Below are 19,917 nucleotides of genomic sequence, written 5' to 3' on the forward strand. Positions count from 1 at the left end.
TGAGACCAAAGAATAAAATTTGGGGGGAAAACGACTACAGAGTGTGAGATGAACAACTATTTGAGCTTGCAAAGGTCTGGGAGACATTCAAATTCTGCAGTTAGAATGGAGAGACCTCACTGAACATCACATGCATTTAATAGACACCCTAGAAAGGCCATACCTCTGTATCAGGGTTAAGCTAGTTCTGGAATAAATAAAATGCTTGAAACCAAAGATAAAGAGAAAAACAGAGACCCTTTAAAGCAGCCAGAAGAGCAAAAAAAGACATACTATACCAAAAGACAACAGTAAAAATAATCGCTAACTTCTTATCAGAAAATTTTAAGCTAGAGGATATTTAAATGATGACTTTAAAGTGTTACAAGGGCGTGGGGGGAATGCTATCAACTTGAAATTCTATATTCAGAATAAATATCCTTCAAAAATGAAGGCAAAAGAGAATAAAACAAGGTCCAGAACTGTCCTCCTGCCATAAACAAGTAGAAAACTAGTCAAAATATAAAACAACTGTTTCCAGCTAGTAGACAACAGGTCATATGGAAACATGATCCTTGAAAGAAGGAAAACAAATGAGGTGAGCCCAAGACTGTTCCAGGTTTCCCTGTGGAACCATAGCACATGCAACAGAACCCAAGTAGAGGTAATAGTCTCACTGAGTTGAGATGACAGAGCTTGGAATTTGTGAAGTCTGAGAAAGCTAGAATTTGTAGCATAATACCATAAAGGAAGAAACTAAATATGAATGCTCCAAAAACTCCCAAGAAGTGTCCTTGAATTTCCAGCTAAATACCAATCTGCGTATGTGTTGTATGGAAATCTATGAGGCTAGACAGAAAACAACTTCCAAAAAAATATCAAATGCTGGGAAGCTCCAACCCAAACAACTCCCAAAGTTCACACAGGGCCAGAATCATTCAGTTTCCGCCAACTTAGGGTGAATAAACCTTGATGAAGACATGAGGCAATCAAGGAAGACACAAGAAGGGGCACGCCTCAGGAGTGGGCCCAAACTAGCCCTACACTGAAAGCTATTCTAGAACTGCCAAAACCCAAACCCAAAAAAACCTTAAAACAAAACTCAAAAGATCAAGCTGATCCACAAATAAATTAACTGCCTGCCAGAACAAAACTTAATACTCAAGAAAGGAAAAAAAAAAATCAAGACACTCAACATTAACTCCAGAAAAAATTACAGACATAGGAAAAAATGAGAAATGGTAACTTACAATCAGGATGTAGAAGTGATAGAGAGTAGAAGAACTTTTAATAGAAAGATTTTATTTTTTATTTTTTTAAAAAGATTTATTTATTTGGCAGGGCGGTGGTGGGGAGAATGTTTGTACATGAGTAGGGGGAGGGACAGAGAGAGAGGGAGAAAGAATCTCAAGCAGACTCCTTATGGAGTGCAGAGCCCAATGCGGGGCTTGAGCCCATGACCCAAAGACCACGATCTGAGTCCAAAGCAAGAGCTGGACACCTAACCTAAGCCACCCAGGCTCCCTGAGAACTTTTAGTATAAGGACTTTAAAAAAGTATTTAGAAAAAAATTTAAAGGCTTAAAGAAAAAGATGAACATAAGGAAGAAAAGACAAGAAATTTCAACAGAAAAAGGGAAATTATTTTTAAGAAAAACAGTGGTAATTCTAGAACTATAAAAAAGTATACCTGATATTAAAAATTAACTGGATGGGAATAAGAGCATATTAGACAAAGAAAACTTAAGAAAAAAATCAGTGTACCTGAAGACAGGGCAAGAAAACCTTTTCAAACTAAATGGAAAGAAAAATAGTTTGGAAGAAAAATGGACAGAGCTTCAATGACCTGCCCAAAAAACACATGTAGGACTGAAGTCAGAGGAGAAAAGAAACATTTGGGAATCTAAAATTTTGAAGAGAGATGGCTAAAAATTTCACAAATATGATGAAAACAATATAACAGAACTAAGAAGCTCAGTAAGTCCCAGGATAAACAAAAATGAAACCAAACTAAGGAGTATCATAGTAAAGTTGTTGAAATCCAATCAAAGAGAGAAAAATCTTAGGAGCAACAAAAGGGTAAAGGTATATTATATATAGGAAAACAGATGTAAGAATCACCATAGAATTCTTGTCAGTAACTATGCAACTAAAAAAGTAAAAAAAAAAAGAAAGAAAGAAAGAAAGAAAGAAAAAAAATCTTTAAAGTGCTAAAAGGAGGGGGGAAAAAGTGAAAACCTAGAATTCTGTATCCACTAACAATAGCTTTCAAAATTAAAAGCAAAATAAGGGGGTGGGGGAAGCTACACTATAAGAAATTTGTAAAGGGAAGTTTTCAAACAAAAGGAATAGGATATCCACAAACTTGGATCTACGCAAAGAAATAAATATCTAAAGAAATGGTTAAAATGAAGGTAAATATTAAAGACATTTTTCTCATTTTTTAAAAGATTTTACTTATTTGAGAGAGAGGACATACAAGCAGAGGGGAAGAGGCAGAGGGAGCCTCCCTGCTGAGGACCCTGGGATTATGACGTGAGCCCAAGGCAGGAGCTTAACCAAACTGAGCCACACAGACAGCTCCATTTTTCTCATTTTTAATTACTCTAAAAGGTAAGTGCCTATCAAAAGCAAAAACCAGTAATGGAATTTAAAGCATAAAATCAAAATGTATGACCAAAAAAAAAAAATGCCCAAAGGATGAGAGGAATTGAAAGTATATCAATATGTAAGATTTTTGCATTATACATGAAGTGGCATATTATTTGAGGGTAAACTGTTATTAAAAATAACCCATCTAAAAGCAGATAGAAAACCAAGGGGGGAAAAAACAATACACAAACAATAAAAAAGTACATTTTAATCCAACCATATCAATAACTATATTAAATATAAATGGTCTAAATTAGTGGTTGGCAAACTTTTTCTAAATTAGTGTTGGCAAGCCACAGAATATTTTAGGCTTAAAGGGCTAAAATGGTCTCTGTATGACCAGATGGTCACTAAAGGACAAATGGTCTCTATCCCAACTACTAAACCTTGACATCATAGCACAGAAGCAGCCAGAGATAGTATGTAAATGAATGGGCATGACTGTGTCCCAATAAAACATTCACATAAACAGGTGGATGCCTGGGTGGCTCAGTCAGTTGGGTGTCTGCCTTTGGCTGAGGTCACAAACCCAGAGTCCTGGGATCAAGTCCTGCATCCAGCTCTCTGCTCAGTGGGGAGCCTGCTTCTCCCTCTACCCCTTACCCTGCTTGTGCTCTCTCACTCTCCCACTCTGACAAATAAATAAAATCTTAAAAAACAAAACAAAACAAAGCAAAAAAAAAACACCAAAAAACAGGCGGTAGGCCAAATTTGGTCTGCCAGTCATAGTTTTGCCAACACAGTCTAAACATACCAAATTATAAAGATGTCAGATTGGATAAAAAAGTAAGACCCAACTACATGCTTTGTACCAAAAAGGCACTTGAAATATAAATGACATAAATAGATTAAAAGTAAGTGGATGGAAAAAGATACACCATGCAAATATTAATCAAAGGAAATTTTAGTATCAGACACAGAGACTTCAGAAAAAGAGAAATTACCAGTAATAAAAAGGGTATTTCATGATGACAGAGGGGTCAATTCATCAAGACTCAACCCTAAATGTGCTGTTAACACATGCAACAGTGCTTAGAATATGAAACAAATCTAAAGGAACTGAAAGGAGAAACAGACAAATCTAAACTTGTATGTGAAAATTTCAACTCTCTTCTTGACAGAACAAGTAAATAGCAAATTGGTTAAAATATAAGGAGATATACAAAGACCAACCTAACTTAACTGATATTTTCGGAACACAGCACCCAATAAGAGAAGATACATTTTTCTCAAGTACAAATTGAACATTAACCATGATACACATGTTGGGACATAAACCAATCAAATAGTATAAATGGACTGAAATTATTAAGAATATGTCCTCTGATCAAAATGGCATTAAATGAGAACACAGTAACAAAATACCTGCAAAATCCCAAATATTTGGAAATTATTTGACAACACTTCAGAGTAATCCATAGGTCAAAGAAAAAAATTACAAATGAAAAAAGAAAATATTTTGAATGAAAATAATAATGCCAATTTATGGCTTTAAAGGTTGATAATCTTTTAAAATAAATTCTTAATTCAATGATCTAAATTTCTGCCTTAAAAGCTAGAAAAAGTATAACAAGTTAACTCAAAGGGAGGAGGAAGTAAGGAATTAATGAAAGATCAACTCATGAACTAGAAAAGAGATAAACCACAGAGAAAAATCAACAAAACTCAAAGTTGATTTTTGAAAGGACTGATAAAATTTATTAAGCCCTAGCCAGACTAATCATGAGAGGAAAGGTGAAACGGACAAATGCTTCAAGACACAAATTACTGAAACAGGACTAAAAAGAAACAGAACAATCTTATATCTTTTTATTTAAAAATTGAATCCTTAAGAACCTTTCCATAAAAAAACAAACACACACAACCTTCCAGGCCAAGATAGCTTCATTGGTGAATTCCAACAAGCATTTAAGGAAGAACATTAATTGTACCCAACTCTTCTGTAAAAGAAATTGAGAGGGGACATTGTTAGTGGGAGTATAAAATGGTAAAACTACCTCAGAAATTGTTCTGTCAGTTTCTCATAAAGTTAAACCTACACCCATCCTATAGCCCAGCAATTCGATGACTAGGTAGTCACCCACAAATCATGTCACAAAAGCCTTGTACAAGAATGTTCGTGGGAGCATTACTCCTAGAAGTTGAAGACAAGATACACGCTCTTCCTACAGTAATAATAGATAAATTATAGTATATCCATACAACGGAATGCTACTCAGCAACTGAAAGGAACTAACTACTGCTACATGTAACATGGATGAATCTGTATTTTAAACAAGGGCTTCGGGCACCTGGGTGGATCAGTGGGTTAAGCCGCTGCCTTCCGCTCAGGTCATGATCTCGGGGTGCCGGGATCGAGTCCCGCATCGGGCTCTCTGCTCTGCAGGGAGCCTACTTCCTCCTCTCTCTCTCCCTCTGCCTGCCTCTCTGCCTACTTGTGATTTCTCTCTGTCAAATAAATAAATAAAATCTTAAAAAAAAAAAGGGGGGCTTCATATAAATTTTATACCCAAGGAAGTTTGAGAACCACTATTACAGAAGCATATATAAAATAACAAAAAAGGAAATCATAAGAGATTTAGGGAGTTTATAAATTAAACAGTACCACATTCATTATAAACTGTATATAACAGTTGTCATTTTCTATAGATGCTTAATTGCTATTTCAATTATGATCACAATAGTCCTGTGTTCAAATTTCTACTTGTGTCCTCCATAGACCTCCAGTTCCAAATTTTAGTCTTTGATCCTATAACTACCCTAATTTCTCATTAATTCCAACTTAAACTATACATTTTAGATAAGGAATCCTGTTGACCAGATCCTTTGCTTTTTTTCCTTAATGCTCTACTACATTGGTAGTTTTCTTGACCTCTTAATAGTGGTATTCTTACTGTTTGCTTCACAGTCTTGACTTTCTACCTCAAACTGAACCCAAAACTCATCTTTTCCACTAAGTACTAAACCACCTCAGATTTTTTCCAAATTCCCTCAGCACTTGAAGATCTTTCTCCTAAAAGATGGGCTATTTATTTTACTGAGTTTGGACACCTCTTCTTAATGACTCACCAACTCCATTCCCTGGCTTAGAGAGTAGAACCTTTGGAAGAAAATTGAAAAGATTACAGTTCTGTTTAAGGTTCTTTCTCTTGTGATGCTTTTACTTTTCCCTCTTGGAATGCATTCTATTTGCCAGAATCTTAAGCTCTATAATGCTAAAAGGTAGGAGAGAAAGAGAAGCAAAGAGACGGTTGATTAGTCCAGAGCTTCTCTGGACTAGATTTTTAAAGAAGGTGAAAAGGCCTTCAGACTTCAGTATCTGTTTAGACCACCTCACCAGCCCAAGGAAGCAAACAAGACTCCAAAGAGAGTTTCAGTGAGGAGTAAGAAAGTGCATTTGTTATGAATTCCCAGTGTTGTCCCGGAAGGCCAGTATATTGTGATATACTGTTCCAAAGACACGAAAATATATTTCTGGCAGATGTTTCTACATATTGTTTTTAAGGTTAGGTGGGGGGGGGTTGAGTTGAGGGGGGACAAAATGTAAATATTAAAAAATTGTCCACACTCTTGAACTAAGTGCCAGTTTTGGCAGTTACTTTTTGTTCTGCATACATTATTATTTAGGAATTATGGTCATTACTCACTTTCACAAGCTTCAACTCTAAACGTTTGCCTTCTAAATCCTATCTATAAACCTGGCCACACTTCTGAGCTAGACCCATATTTTTATCTCATGTTTTGGTTATGTTATTACTCATCTAAAAAGCGTAACTTACCTGAACACAAACCCAGTATTCGCCCCTCTCAAACTTGCACGTATTATTCAACTGCCAAGTCAAAAACCTTAGACTCATCCTCAGCTTCTATCACCTGCAAACACTAACCAAGTCTGGAGGGCTTAAACTCCTATATATCTGTGGTATCAGTGCTCTTGTTTCTATCCCCACTACAAATCCCTTAATTCAGACCATCATAATACTTTCCTGAACTAGAGCAGAATCTTAAATGGCATCCCTGCCTGTGATCTACCTATGGGACGCCAGACAGAATGCCTCATTCACTTACCCTGCCGTATGTATGATTTAGAGAATAAATACCTCCAATTTCTCTTCCACCAACGCTTCCCTTTACTACTACTATAAGTATCCTATGACAGCAAACTATGTCACTTCCCCTGCTACAAAACAAAATGAAAACTCAAACTCCATGTACGGCATATGAGACCATTAACAGCTTGTTCATTCTATCTTGATTCTAGTCTGATTTCCTAATTTTCTTTTGTACTCATTTTGACAGATCAAACTTTATCCTCCTCCTTAAACACACTATACCCTTTCATTTTTAATAAAATAATCTAGAATAGGGGGCGCCTGGGTGGCTCAGTGGGTTAATCCTCTGCCTTCGGCTCAGGTCATGATCTCAGGGTCCTGGGATAGAGCCCCACATTGGGCTCTCTGCTCGGCAGGGGGCCTGCTTCCTCCTCTCTGCCTGTGTCTCTGCCTACTTCTGATCTCTGTCTGTCAAATAAATAAATAAAATCTTAAAAAAAAATAATCTAGAATAAATAATCAGTCCAGCTTGCTTTATTTTTAATGATCTCCCTTACACTATTTAAAGCCATTACCTAAACCTGTACAGAAGTAATGAGTGAACAAACCATCAGAAGATACAGCCAACTCTCAATTAGCTTATTGTCATATTCTTATTACCATGGTCAGTGTAGACTAAATGGGAAAGTGAGTAAACCATTTCAAAAGTGAGTGGCTTGGTAAGCTTCATCCTTACCATAAATTAATGCTAAGTCTTCAGTTACGGACTTACTACCCTCCTTTTGATTGACAGGCACAAAGAACTATAACTCCAATTTCTTCACGTCTATCCTTTTCCTTCATCTTTAACAACTCCCTTTCCCATTTCTGCTGTCACTCCTCTGTACTTTCCTTCCCCTGCTATCTAAGTTTTTCTAATACCCTTTACAAGAACATCAGTATTCCTCTATCACTCTTCTTGGTAGAGCACCTAAAATCTTATGAAGTACTTCCACATATACTTACTCATTTGATATTGCAACCTTATTTTGGGGGATTCCAAAATCAACAAATATCAAGGGTGTGTGTGTGGGGGGGGGTAGATGGCAGTTTATACTGTCAAAATTAAAAGGACACAAGGAAACCTCATTTAGAATGGAGTCAGGAGGCCAGGAGGGGGAGCTCTCATGCCCTACCACTTTAGTCCACTGAAAACCCAACAGGAAGAGAGGTACCTTGCAAGTCAGTACTCCTTTAACGGCTACTTTACTATTCCAGCAGGAGGAGCAACAGCCCAGCCAATGAGAGACTGTCACAACTCAGCCAATGAAAGCCGCTATAACTTCTGCTAGCTTAATCCAATGAACTTTTTGTTTATTAACTGTTCTCTCACTCTCTCCCTTTCCTCTATAAAAGAGAGGTCCTCTCCTTTGTTCTCTAGACTTGCTTGTGGTTTTGCCATCGCTTGCTTGTTTAGGATTGCAATTCTCTGCTATTTCCAGGTAAAGCCATTTTTGCCAGTAAAATGGCTTGCGGTTTTATTTCTAAGGTCAACAATATACAGCAGATGCTGCTCATCTAGGTAAAATTTAAGATACTTTATAACTCATCTGAGGAAACTGCAGTTCAAAAAAGTTATTATTCATCCAACATAGTGCTATTCCCTCTGCCTAGAACTCCACAATCCCTCTTCACCAGGTCATCTCTCAAGACACATCTCAAGCCTTCCCCTACTCCCAGAGCAAACGTATTACACCTATTTCAATGCTATCCTAATGTTTTCTCACACCACTTCTATCATACCACTGGAAGAATCCAGGTATGTGGACTCTTAACTCTGGTGTCTTTTCTACCAAACAAGATTTTCTTATTAAATAATGTTACCTTATTAATGCCCATTAATAATCCAGTATTTTATAGTGAAGAGGAGAAACATTTTATGGATGGCCTGTGCTATTTTCCAATCTCTAGGGTAAAACTGTACACCAAAAGAACCCTTATCTTTCCTTAAAATACCAGGAATTTAAGGAATGTCTCCAAATCCTCTCAAAGTATATAGATATGATCTCTCCTGGTAATGGCATTCAAAACTGCCACAGCAAAGGAGAAAAACAGCATTTCATTAACCCTAAATTAAACTGTTGTAAGTTTTAAAAGATGCCTGTTAATATCTTGGGAAACATTTAGATTAACAATCAAAAGATGAGGGCCTTAGTCCCTACTCCACATACTGGGTAACTTGGGAAAGTCACTTAACCTCCCTGAATCAAATTTTCTTTTTTGAGAAAACTGGACAATTTACTTCCCTTTCAGAAATGTTTGGAGAATTCAGTGAAAAAAATGACTGCAAATCACTTAGCCTGGAACATAATAAACAGTCAAAAACAAACAATCTCTTTTATAATTATTTTCATGGACATCATTTTTATCTTCAGAACTATGCCCAACAACTTTAACCTTAATACATTTCAGGACTTTGTGGCCCAGCAACAACTACAATTAATGCACTCATAGAAGCTATCTCCAAGACTTCTGGATCCCCTTTCCGGGTCACAACTCAGGTCCTGTAAATATAATTTGGAGTATCTTCTCCTAAATTCATTATCTTGTTCTCTGCACACAGAAACTCAAAGGATGTTCCTGTAGCTTCTCCTTGTTGGCTTGGCTGTCAACTACCTGGAACAGCACAGAGAATCAGCTGCAAATCTGGCAACTTTCACTGCCAGTCGGTCTTTTAAATCATTTATAAAAAAGAAAAAAATGTTATATAAAATTAGTCCCAGCACTGATCACCTGAAGGGTAATGAGGCTGAACTACTGTCTCATGTTAATAATTAAAGTTGAAGACTAAATAATTAGATAAATAATTTCCCCTTTGGCTATGTGCATATTTTAACCCCTAAAAAACATACCTGGACTTCTCCCAATAGATTTCATTTAATGTTTAGTAAGTTTATTCTTCAGCTTTGGCATATTTCACCTGTTTTCCTTACACAAAGACACACTAATCTGCAGAACCCAGGGTCTATGTTAGGGTTAAAATCATACAAAATCCTGATTTTTTTTTTCTTAAAGATTTTATTTATTTGTCAGAGACAGAGGGAGAGAGAGTGAGCGAGCACAGGCAGACAGAGAGGCAGGCAGAGGCAGAGGGAGAAGCAGGCTCCATGGGACTCAATCCCAGGACCCTGGGATCATGACCTGAGCCGAAGGCAGCTGCTTAACTAACTGAGCCACCCAGGCGTCCCCAAAATCCTGATTTTCCTCCATATTTCTCACTTATTTCATATTTCATATTTCAACTATATTTCAACCTCCAATTCTTAACTCCCCTTTCTCTGACTACCCACTATATATGAAGGCTTGAAGTTCAGCTCCCAAATCATTCCTGTTCCATCACTCTACCTTTCATTTTCCATTTTAAGTATATATACATTATTTAAGTAAGCTTCTAACTTTTTAATTGCTTGAAATATAGTATATCAATACTTGATTACCACATCTACCTGAAGAATCTTGCCCAGAACAGAAAGACTGGATATTATTCCCGTTATAGGAATCTTCAAATAAAATAAGGAAGTCATAATTTGAAGACAATCGCAGAGCAATAAGCCTATTTCAAAAAAAATTTTTTTTAAGATTTTTATTTATTTCTTTGACAGAGAGAGATCACAGTAGGCAGAGAGGCAGGCGGGGGGGTGGGGGGAGGCAGGCTCCCTACTGAGCAGAGAGCCCATGTGCGACTGGATCCCAGGACGCTGAGATCATGACCTGAGCCAAAGGCAGATGCTTACCCCACTGAGCCACGCAGGCACCCCTTCGAAAATACTTTTTAAAATTATCTTCCTCACTTATTATTAGCTTTGATAAAAGATTATTGTATGACATTTCATCAAATCAAAGGTAAATTTAATTTTGGTGTTAAACATCACATGAGCAAAAGGCTTACAGACTGATAGAAAAACTGTGGAAATATATTCTTGCTCTACTGTACTTGGCAGTGTCATTATGATTATGAACTCTCTCAAGTCATTCCTTGGGCTTTTTCACCTACATGTACAATAAAGGGAGCTAACTAATTCTCAGTTAAACTACTCAGATGCAAATTTACCAAATATTAACATGAAGCAACAGTCCAGCCAGTTACCCTTCAAGATTACTTTTGCTCTAACCAGATTCAAAAGCCTTCTCTCCATTACCCATGAAAAAGTAAGATAATTGGCTAACTCAGAAAAAGAATTTATTGAGTAAGGAAAATGATTCGTAGTTTCCTTTGGTCATTCTCTAACATCTACATTGAAGCTAAGAAAGTAGTTTGCATGGTCCATACTCAGTCCTTGTATCCGTGAATTTTAAGTATGAATAACTGGCAATTCACAATGCCATAATTATTTTTAAACATAAAAAAATTGCAACTTAATGAAAAATTGAGCAATAATTGGTTATATTTTATTATAACACAGTATTTCAGGTTTTTTAAGATTTTATTTATTTGACAGAGAGATCACAAGTAGGTAGAGAGGTAGGCAGAGAGAGAAGGGGAAGCAGGCTTCCTGCTGAGCAGAGACCCCCCCCCCCCAATGCGGGGCTCAATCCCAGGACCCTGAGACCATACCTGAACCGAAAGCAGAAGCTTAACCCACTGAGCCACCCAGGCGCCGCAATTACATGGTATTTCTAATGTCTCTTGAAACCATACTTAAATATTTTATTCCCATGATTAGATTATGTAATTGATTGGAAGAAAAGATCTGCATGTCAGTTCTACAAAATTCCTAAAAGCATTTCATGATTCCAAAATTGACCAATAAACTGTAATAATTTCATAATCTTTATTATAATAGTTAATCAAAAGAAGATTAGGTGCTGGTCACTCTCAAACATTAAAATTCTGTATCAGGGAAAGAAAAATATGATCCTGAAAGCTTTTGATAGCTCCATGTAATGCTTATTTCAGATTAAAGGGATAGGGGGAGACAAGATGGCGGGGAACTAGGAGGAGGCGCCGTTTCAACCTGTACCCTAAAGTGAGCTGATTACCTACCAAAGAACTCTGATCACCTATGAAATCAGCCTGAGATTAGAATTATACACTTTTGGATCTCAGATTAAAGGGATGACCCATGTATTTATCACCTGAAGTATCTACCCACAGAATGCCTGACTGAGATCTAAAAAAAATAGCATGAATCTACAACTAACATAATAAAAATGCTTTTGAGCTACACTTACTTCTGCTTTTAATCTCTAACCTGTAAAATGGACTCAATTCAATGAAATTCTAAAAATATGGGTAACTAAAAATATGTGATTTTTTAAAAAATCACTGAAATTATATTTAAAAAGAGACTTAAAAAAGTACACTCATATATGACAGACAGTAAGTTACATGTTGTGACAGTAGGTTAAGGTGCATGAGAACCACAGTCAAGGAAATGACAAGCAGAAGAGCTGTTATAAAAGCAATAGAAGAACCTGGTAAGGCAGAACCAAAGAATATGTAGGAAAAGTCCACCACTGTCATTTAAAAAACACCTGTTAAACCACATGTTCATAACACTAATTAGAACTGGGTTACAGCAAAGTAAAAAACAAAATGTTACAAAGTTGGAATTACACAAATTTTATCACTAAAACCCAACAATATAATGAATGAAGTTATCAAAACATTCACTTAATAGAAAACAAGGTTCAAGGATTTTCTCATGGCTTCATTGACAGAAAGGAATTGTAATGAATAACATATCTTATAAATTCCTGATTTCCTTACCTAATCTTACCCAGTAAGCCTTTGGAACTCACCGCATTTTCACTAGAATACCTGCAAATCTATTACTGGTATTTTGATTCTAGAATAATGTTACTGCAACAAGGGTTTCCAGATGACATTTAGAAAATCAGACACACTCACTCTAACTTGATACGCATACCTAATTAAAGGTGCAAGACAAGCAGAGGAAGGAGAAAACAAACATAAGGGCATCAGCTGCACTAAAAGCCTTGTAAGATAGACTCTTAGGTGATCATGTATTTATCTAGGAGTTTTTGGTAGCCTCAAAGTGACTTCATTAATAGTGAAGAAACAAATGGGCACACAAGTGTCTGTACACACCTAATGAGCCATAAAGAATAGTGTCCAATATCTGTTGCACTCCTACTGAGTGCTAAGGAAAGAAACACTTTGAATCCTCACTACTCTCCTATGAGGTGGTTATTTACTACTACCCTCACTCTACAGATAAGGAAACCTAAAGTACACAGTGGTTAAATCATCTGCCAGACATCGATGTTATTAAGCCGCTGAAATACAAAGTCAGTCGTTCTCTATTACAACTATGATAGAAATTTTTTTCATAATTGTCAAGTAATTCTACTATTGCTCTTATTTTTAAAGGTACTAAAGCCCATTTTAACATAACAAAACTACATTTACCGAGAATAATAATTTTCATATAATTTACTTGGAAAATACAGGAACCTTTTGGATTCTGAAGATCTTGTAAGCAATTAAGTTTTAGCATAAAAATCACAGAACACAAGCCTGCTCCAAGCTCATCTAATATTTTAATCTAGATGACATGACAGTTTGTCTCTTTCCAATGAAAAAGAAATATCAGCACTTCCACTAACAATGAGCCATATTGTTTAAAACTTTTCAATAAAAGCTTATCCTGTTTTATATCATTTCATGTATCAATGTAGTCAATTCAAACTTCCCCATCCTTAGCAGAGAACAACATCACAAATAATCCAAAAACCATTTACAGTTGGCACTGAAACTCTTTAGAAATAAACAGTGTGAATGTGATAATGTAGAAAAACCCTGGACTAGAGTCCGGAGACCTGCCCACCCATCCTGGCTCTCTCACTAACTACCAATTTAGTCCCTTTCCACGGTTCTGGGCCTTGGTTTCCTGACCTGCAAAATAATCATCTCCACCGCCTACTCTCCCACCTCTAAAAGAAACGTGACTCTTGTACATACATCTTTTTTTCCAAGCTTCCCATTCTCCATCTATTTAGCTATTATCATTACTTTGCAGGCATTAAACATTATTTTTCCCTGGTTCTACAAAAGGAGAAAACAGTCCATTATTAACTAAGATGATAAGGGAAAGCCCTCAGGACCACTAGTTTACCATAGATGAGTCTCAAGGTGAACAATGTAGAAGCCATTATAATGCTAAAAGGTGTTAGGTTTCAATATTTTAGGCTACTGTTTTGTGTGCCAGTACATTCTCCCTAAGGACGAACAGTAAAATTCAAGGACAAGGAGAAAAAATTGTAATTATCCATCAGTTATTGAAAAACTAAAAAGGTGACAAATGAAAATATTAGTACTTTTTTGGAGAACATTTTTCTCTGATGAATTACGTTACAGAGCAACATATCATTCACAAATTTTCTCAGATATGTTTAAGTACTCCCTACAAAAAAAAAAAAAAAAAAGGTTTCCCTTTTTTAAATTGTGAGGAATTAGTCAGATAACATACATGTGATTCAGAAAATATTTAAAAGATGAAAAGATCTAGCTATGCAATTCTTAGCTTCCTTTTCTCAATGACTTGAAGAATCTCAAAGGGATGCCAGAGGTTGAATCTGTGGACCTCCACAGCCTGACCCTGGTATGCATTTTCTACCGTCCTAACCCATTTTCAAGAGTGTTATGCAAATACAAGATTACTAAAATTAAATTAAGCATCTGACATTAATATTGAACTGTTAGAAAGCTCATCCTGATTTGCTTTCTAGAGCTGCTACATTACCAGCATCTTCTCAGCACAATACTTAAAGTTGACCTTGTAAAGAAACACTTAAAAGCAAGGGACAGAAAGCATGTGAATTACTTAATAATCTTGTAGACTAAAAGTTTAAGTAGCAAATTCTAACAGTATAGTCAGTCCACTCTAAATGTTACGTCAGGAAGAAGTAAGCCACAGCTATAGGTTCAGAGACCTGAAGAAAGGATATTCAGCGGATATAACGGCGACTGCAAGAATTTCAAGGTACAGTTATGAGCATTTCCAGCAAAACTAGTAACTGGTAAAACAACATCAAACATGTACATACATTTTAAAATAAAGGGTAACTGACAAGCTCCAGCAGCAAGCCTCCTCCCGGGTGGAATGCCAAAATAAATGTCAGAAATCACCTCGTGAATCCAGTCCCCCAGCCTTCCAAAGTTTGGAACCAAATCGACATGTGTACTTAAACTGCTTCTTAGCATCCTTCTTTAAATGCAACTCCCTCCCCAGAAAGTCAGTTCGCTTCGGCTACTTGAATGCCCAAATCCCAGCACCAAAGAATCGTAGGAGCCCAAGTAGTTGCAGAAGGGTCTTCCAACGGCCGCCTGCGCATCCCTTTCCACCTCGCGTTAAAGCCCTGGAGGTGCTCTGGTCACTTCCCCATCCAAGTTCCCCAGTTCTCTCATCTCCCAGCGGACCGCTTCTCGTCGACCTTGAAGACCCCCCGGATCGGAGCCCGAGAGCCCAAGTGACCTGGCCAGTTGGCCCCTTCCCCGCAGCACGCGTTAACTGCCCCCGCAGTCTCCGGTGGCCTCCCTCCGACCCCTATCACGAACTCCCTCCTACAGGCTCCGAACGACCCCCTTCCCCTTAGGCGCCCCACGTCCCTCCAACCAGAAAAATCATTCATCAGAAATGCATCGAGAGCCTACTAAGCGCAAGCCCCCACTACGCGCAGCGCGGTCTGCACAGGGCTCGCGGCCCGAACTCGCCGTCCCCCGCCCGCCGTCTCCTCCCGGCCCGAGGGCCGGCGCTGCCTCAGCCCGGGGTGTGGAGGCGCTGGCCGGAGGCGGACTGCGCCGGGCGCGGGCACCCGAGGACCCGCAGGCGGCCGCTAACGGCGGCGCGGGGGGCCGGGAACAAGCGCGGGCCGGGCGCGGGCCGCGGGGACACTCACCGGTCCCGGTGCGCGGGGCGGCCTCATCCAGGGGCACCTGCGGCCAGGCGGACGGGCCCGGACGGCGCAGTCACGGAGAGGGCGAGTCCGCCCGCCGCTCCCGTCCCGTCCCCTCCAACTGCCCGATCGAGCGCAGTCTCGTTTCCTCTGGACGGAGCCCGGGGACCCCAGCTCTGCCGGATGCCCCCGCCAGGCCCCCACCCCCTTCCCCGGCCGCCTCCCCCCTTTACCCTTTCCCCTCCCCCCTCCCCCCAACCCCCCACCGGAATGGAAAATACCTCCCGGGGCGGGGGGCGGCGGGGGCACGCCTCTCTGAAGGGCAGCCTACCGTGACCAATAGCAGGCGGGGCACTGGAGGGGCGGGATTCCTAGCGGCCAATCCGGAGGCGTGTAGGTGAAGGCCGAAGAAGGGAGGCAGAGAGAGAGAGGGGGGCGGCCCGGGAGTCAGGGAGGTCCAGCCGCTCGGGTGTGCGCTGTGCGCGGCTGCCATTTTGGAGTCGGGCAGCTGAGACGGCGGCCGGGTCCGGCCGGGGGGAAAGGGAGAAGCCAGTCAGGTAGGAAAGAGGTTGTCACGTGGGTTAGAGGGGCGGGGTAAAGCGGGCTGTAGCCGGAGGGGAGGGGTCGGAGGCTGCGAGTCACGGGGGCTGAGGGGGGTCACGTGGCCGGAGAAGGGCTAGCGGTGGGCTTGGGGGCGGAAGGTCAACCTGAGGTGGGAGAGGGAAGAAAGCTTTGTCCCTGGCTTCAACTCTGTTAGGGAAATGGAAAGGAAAAATGATGAATGGAGGGTGTGAGTGCCGGGCCGGAAAATGTGAATGAGTCTCCCTAGCTCCCTCCAGCATGAAGCCACCCAGTCACTGAATTCCAAAATGCACGGGAACCTGGGCATTTCATTTAATTCACGTAGTCCCATCCCTACTCCCTGCTGTCACAAACATGACTCAGATCTGATGGAGGGGTGATTGTCCTCCACTTTTTGCCCGCACTTTATGTGGAAGGGCCCCCGCCCTAGAAATGGCTGAAAGGGTAAAAGAATAGTTGAGGCATTGTGACGCCAGGATAACTCCTTACATCTGGCGTTTTGGAAACCGCGTCGTCATTCGCAAATTTCCTGGCCAGTTCTGTCTGGGCCATACCATGATCACGTTCCAACGCCTCCTAACTTAAACAAAAACAAACAAAACAAAAAACAACTTGCCTGTGAGCCCCTGCCTAACGCTCATCTGTATTTCAATTCATGATTTAAGTACAGCCTAAATTAAACTCCCTACTAGTACATGGAAAGTGCTCCTCTTAAGGTTACCGGTGACATCCATGCAACCAAGTTCAAAGTCACTTTTAAGTTCTTATTTGATCTCTCCTGCAGGAAACTGGATGGACTATACATCCCTCTTTAAGCTTTTTTTCCTCCACAGGGCACCCCTCTCCCCAGTTTGCCTGACACTATAAACACTCAAAAGATTATTAATCTTACTAAATCTGTTATCTGTCGGCTAGTTAAGAGAGTCCCAAGAGCTGATTTTCAGTCCTCACCTCAGTAGGTGCGTAGACATTCTACCGCACACTTGGTGACCTAACCACTTTGGTGGTTGAGTGTACCTTTAATGACGCCCAGATAAGTGTTTTTGGACATCTCCACTTGAACCTTATTATGACCTATCTAAATCAGAACTCAAATACCCTCAGAAGTGCTCCATTTCCTCTGCTCCTTATCTTTTTGATAATGTCCCCATCCACTCCAACAAATCCAGAACCAAGCACCTGGGTGCAATCCTCCGTGCTTCTCCCTCACTGCTGTAAGTACTTCCCTTACCTTTTCTAATTTTGTCATGTGGGTTATATTTACTAGATGCCCTTTCCTCTCCATTTCTACAACCAGAGCCTCACCTGGGTCACTTATTCATTAAGCCACTGAGCACTGTTCTATGTTCCAGGCATTGTTTGAGAGCTCGGGATATGTGGTGAACCAAGTGACAAGGTTGGTGAGATAAACATTATATGAGTAAACTAATAAATGGACAAGATAACTCAGGGGGTAATAAGTGCTATGAAGCCAAAACAAAAACAAAAAACAAAACCCGGAAACCTGTAAAAACCTCCTAAATTGTTGCCTGTCTCTTTATCTCAATTCCTCCCCACCCTCACCCCACATCTTCTCATCCTTTTTATTCTCAAAAAGGGAATGGCCCTGAGCCTTTCACCTGGAGACTTAATTTTATTCCCTTTCATCTGCCATGACTTCCTTCTCTATTACAGCTGCCTGAATATGAATCCCTCTACTAGAAGATAAGCTACTTTAGAGCCATTGTACCTTATATATATCTTGGTGCCTCCACAGTGCCTTGGCTCAGAATAGGTGCTCACAAATGAGTGTTAAATGGTGAATTTCCTGACACCTGAACCAAGCTGCCACAAAAACATCTCCAGCCCAAATCAGAATGGGAAGATCCATGAACTTAGCTACTAGAGTATAGTGACAGTGGTACCTCACGGGAAGGGGTGGGGATATGAATGAAGTCACCTCCTTTGGTTCCTTACAGGTCCGGGCTTCCATGATGCTGTGCCCCGTGAGTGGCAGTAGTTGCTTCGTAAACACTATTTTACTTGAGAGTGCCAAGTGCATGTGAGCAATTTAAAAGTACTTTTTGTTTCTGATGATGAGCTTTAAACCCAGAGCATTCTGGGTAAATTGCCAGGATAGGCCCTGCAGGAGAAGGTTGCAGTTGCCACTTCACTTTGTATTTCCAGGCCCTTGGGTATTGCACCCCAACAGGGAGTGAGATGTTGCCAGTTCTGTCATAGTCATTGTAATTAAATCCAAGTTCTGGCAAAGGGCAGTGCATAATTATGAAGTATTATTATGGTTTTTATCATTATTAGGCACCCAGCTGCCCAGCCCAGGAAACCACAGTAGTAAAACACTGAGAAGCCAAGCTCCTCTCCCAGCTGGCATGAATCAAGACCAGGTGTATTGGCACACAGTCTTGCAGCTCCGCTCGTCAAGACGAGACCTTCTGTCCCCTCTTTTTGGCAAGATAAAAATTTAAATGAATGGGAAGAGGAAATGTGAAGAAGGACCTTTGCCACTGCCTTTGAATCAAGTTCCTTTCTTCTCCTCTCACCAGAATGGTCTCCCCTATGATTTATTGTGTAAATCTTCTTCAACTTTATTCTTGACCATCCAGCTTCCCAAATATCATTTCCCAGGGTCTATTGAGAATGTATTAGTTAGGGTGGGATATAGAGAACAGAAAACTTTTTATTTTCAAGAAATTTATGGTATGGGCTAACTAATGCAGAAAGTATAGTCAGGCTTTGACAAGACATCTGCCTTTTACTGAGCACCTACTCACCACCATACTCAGCACCTTCACATATGCTATGTGACTTAATTCCTATCCTCCCCCCAAAAAGTAGATTTTATTATCCTCATTTTCTTCAAGGTCTCAAAGACTAGGTAAATAACAGAACTGAGATTCCAACATAAATATACAGATTTGGTGATTGTATATTCATGGTGGATGTGTCCACACTGATAGATGAATATAGGCATCAGACTTCCCTCTTTCTACTGAATCATACAAAGTAGATTTTAAGCTGAGCACTGAAAGGACAATTCAGAAGTGATGTTGAGAGAATGGTGCCAAATGAGAAAGCCAAATTGGCCATAAGCCTAAAATCAATCAATAAGGACAGATTTCTTGTTCAGCAATGTCATATTATATTCTTCAAGTACTTTTATTGTCTCAGCTACTCCAAATGCAGAAGTCACCCCAGGTGGTACAGGGTGGGTTGACAATGGAGGAGGGTGGCTTAGGGAGGGAATATGCTTTTGAATAGAGAACTCCCAAATTGCCCATAAACTGGCACATCTAGCACTGGCTTCTGGAACAGCCAAAACCATGGCAGCTTTCCCTGCTGCCAATCACTTGTTTTTAACTGATACATGTAGAACAATTTTCCATTCTCTTCGTTTTTTCTAAAACAATTGATTAACAAGTTTTTAAAGATTTTATTTATTTATTTGAGAGACATCACGAGTAGGGGGCAGAGGCAGAGGAAGAAGAAGCAGACTCCCTGCCGAACAGGGAGCCCAATACAGGACTCAGTACTAGAACCCTGAGATCATGACCTGGGCCGAAGGCAGACACTTAACCAACTGAGCCACCCATGAGTCTCTGATTAACAGTTTTTAAATACAGTTTGTTTAGAACTTACTGTGTTGTACAAGGAAGTTCATTTTTATTTTTAGTACTTTTTAAGGGATTTAAGATTTTTAAAAATGCACTCATATTAAATGTACGGTCTGATCTGTTGTGAGATGTGTATGCCCTTGT

The 19,917-nt window shown here is 39.9% G+C and overlaps 2 protein-coding genes across 4 annotated transcripts in view; one reads left to right on the forward strand and one right to left on the reverse strand.

Annotated features, from left to right (window-relative positions):
- The window catches only part of SOCS5 (suppressor of cytokine signaling 5), a 115,736-nt gene extending 99,606 nt beyond the window's left edge, over positions 1-16,130 (reverse strand). For 2 of the 3 annotated variants that reach the window (XR_004287693.1, XM_032351849.1), the window contains exon 1: positions 15,584-15,838. The gene's annotated coding sequence lies outside the window, so the exon portion shown is untranslated. Of the gene's footprint in view, positions 1-15,583; positions 15,839-15,911 lie in introns of those variants that run through there. The other variant, XM_032351850.1, reaches the window with a different exon arrangement.
- Positions 16,131-16,145: 15 nt separating this feature from the next.
- The window catches only part of LOC116596359 (high mobility group protein B3-like), a 65,613-nt gene continuing 61,841 nt past the window's right edge, over positions 16,146-19,917 (forward strand). The window contains 2 exon segments of the mRNA XM_032353684.1: positions 16,146-17,376; positions 18,121-18,203. The gene's annotated coding sequence lies outside the window, so the exon portion shown is untranslated.

This window comes from Mustela erminea, chromosome 7 (genome assembly GCF_009829155.1).
Source record: "Mustela erminea isolate mMusErm1 chromosome 7, mMusErm1.Pri, whole genome shotgun sequence".
Lineage (NCBI taxonomy): Eukaryota > Metazoa > Chordata > Mammalia > Carnivora > Mustelidae > Mustela > Mustela erminea.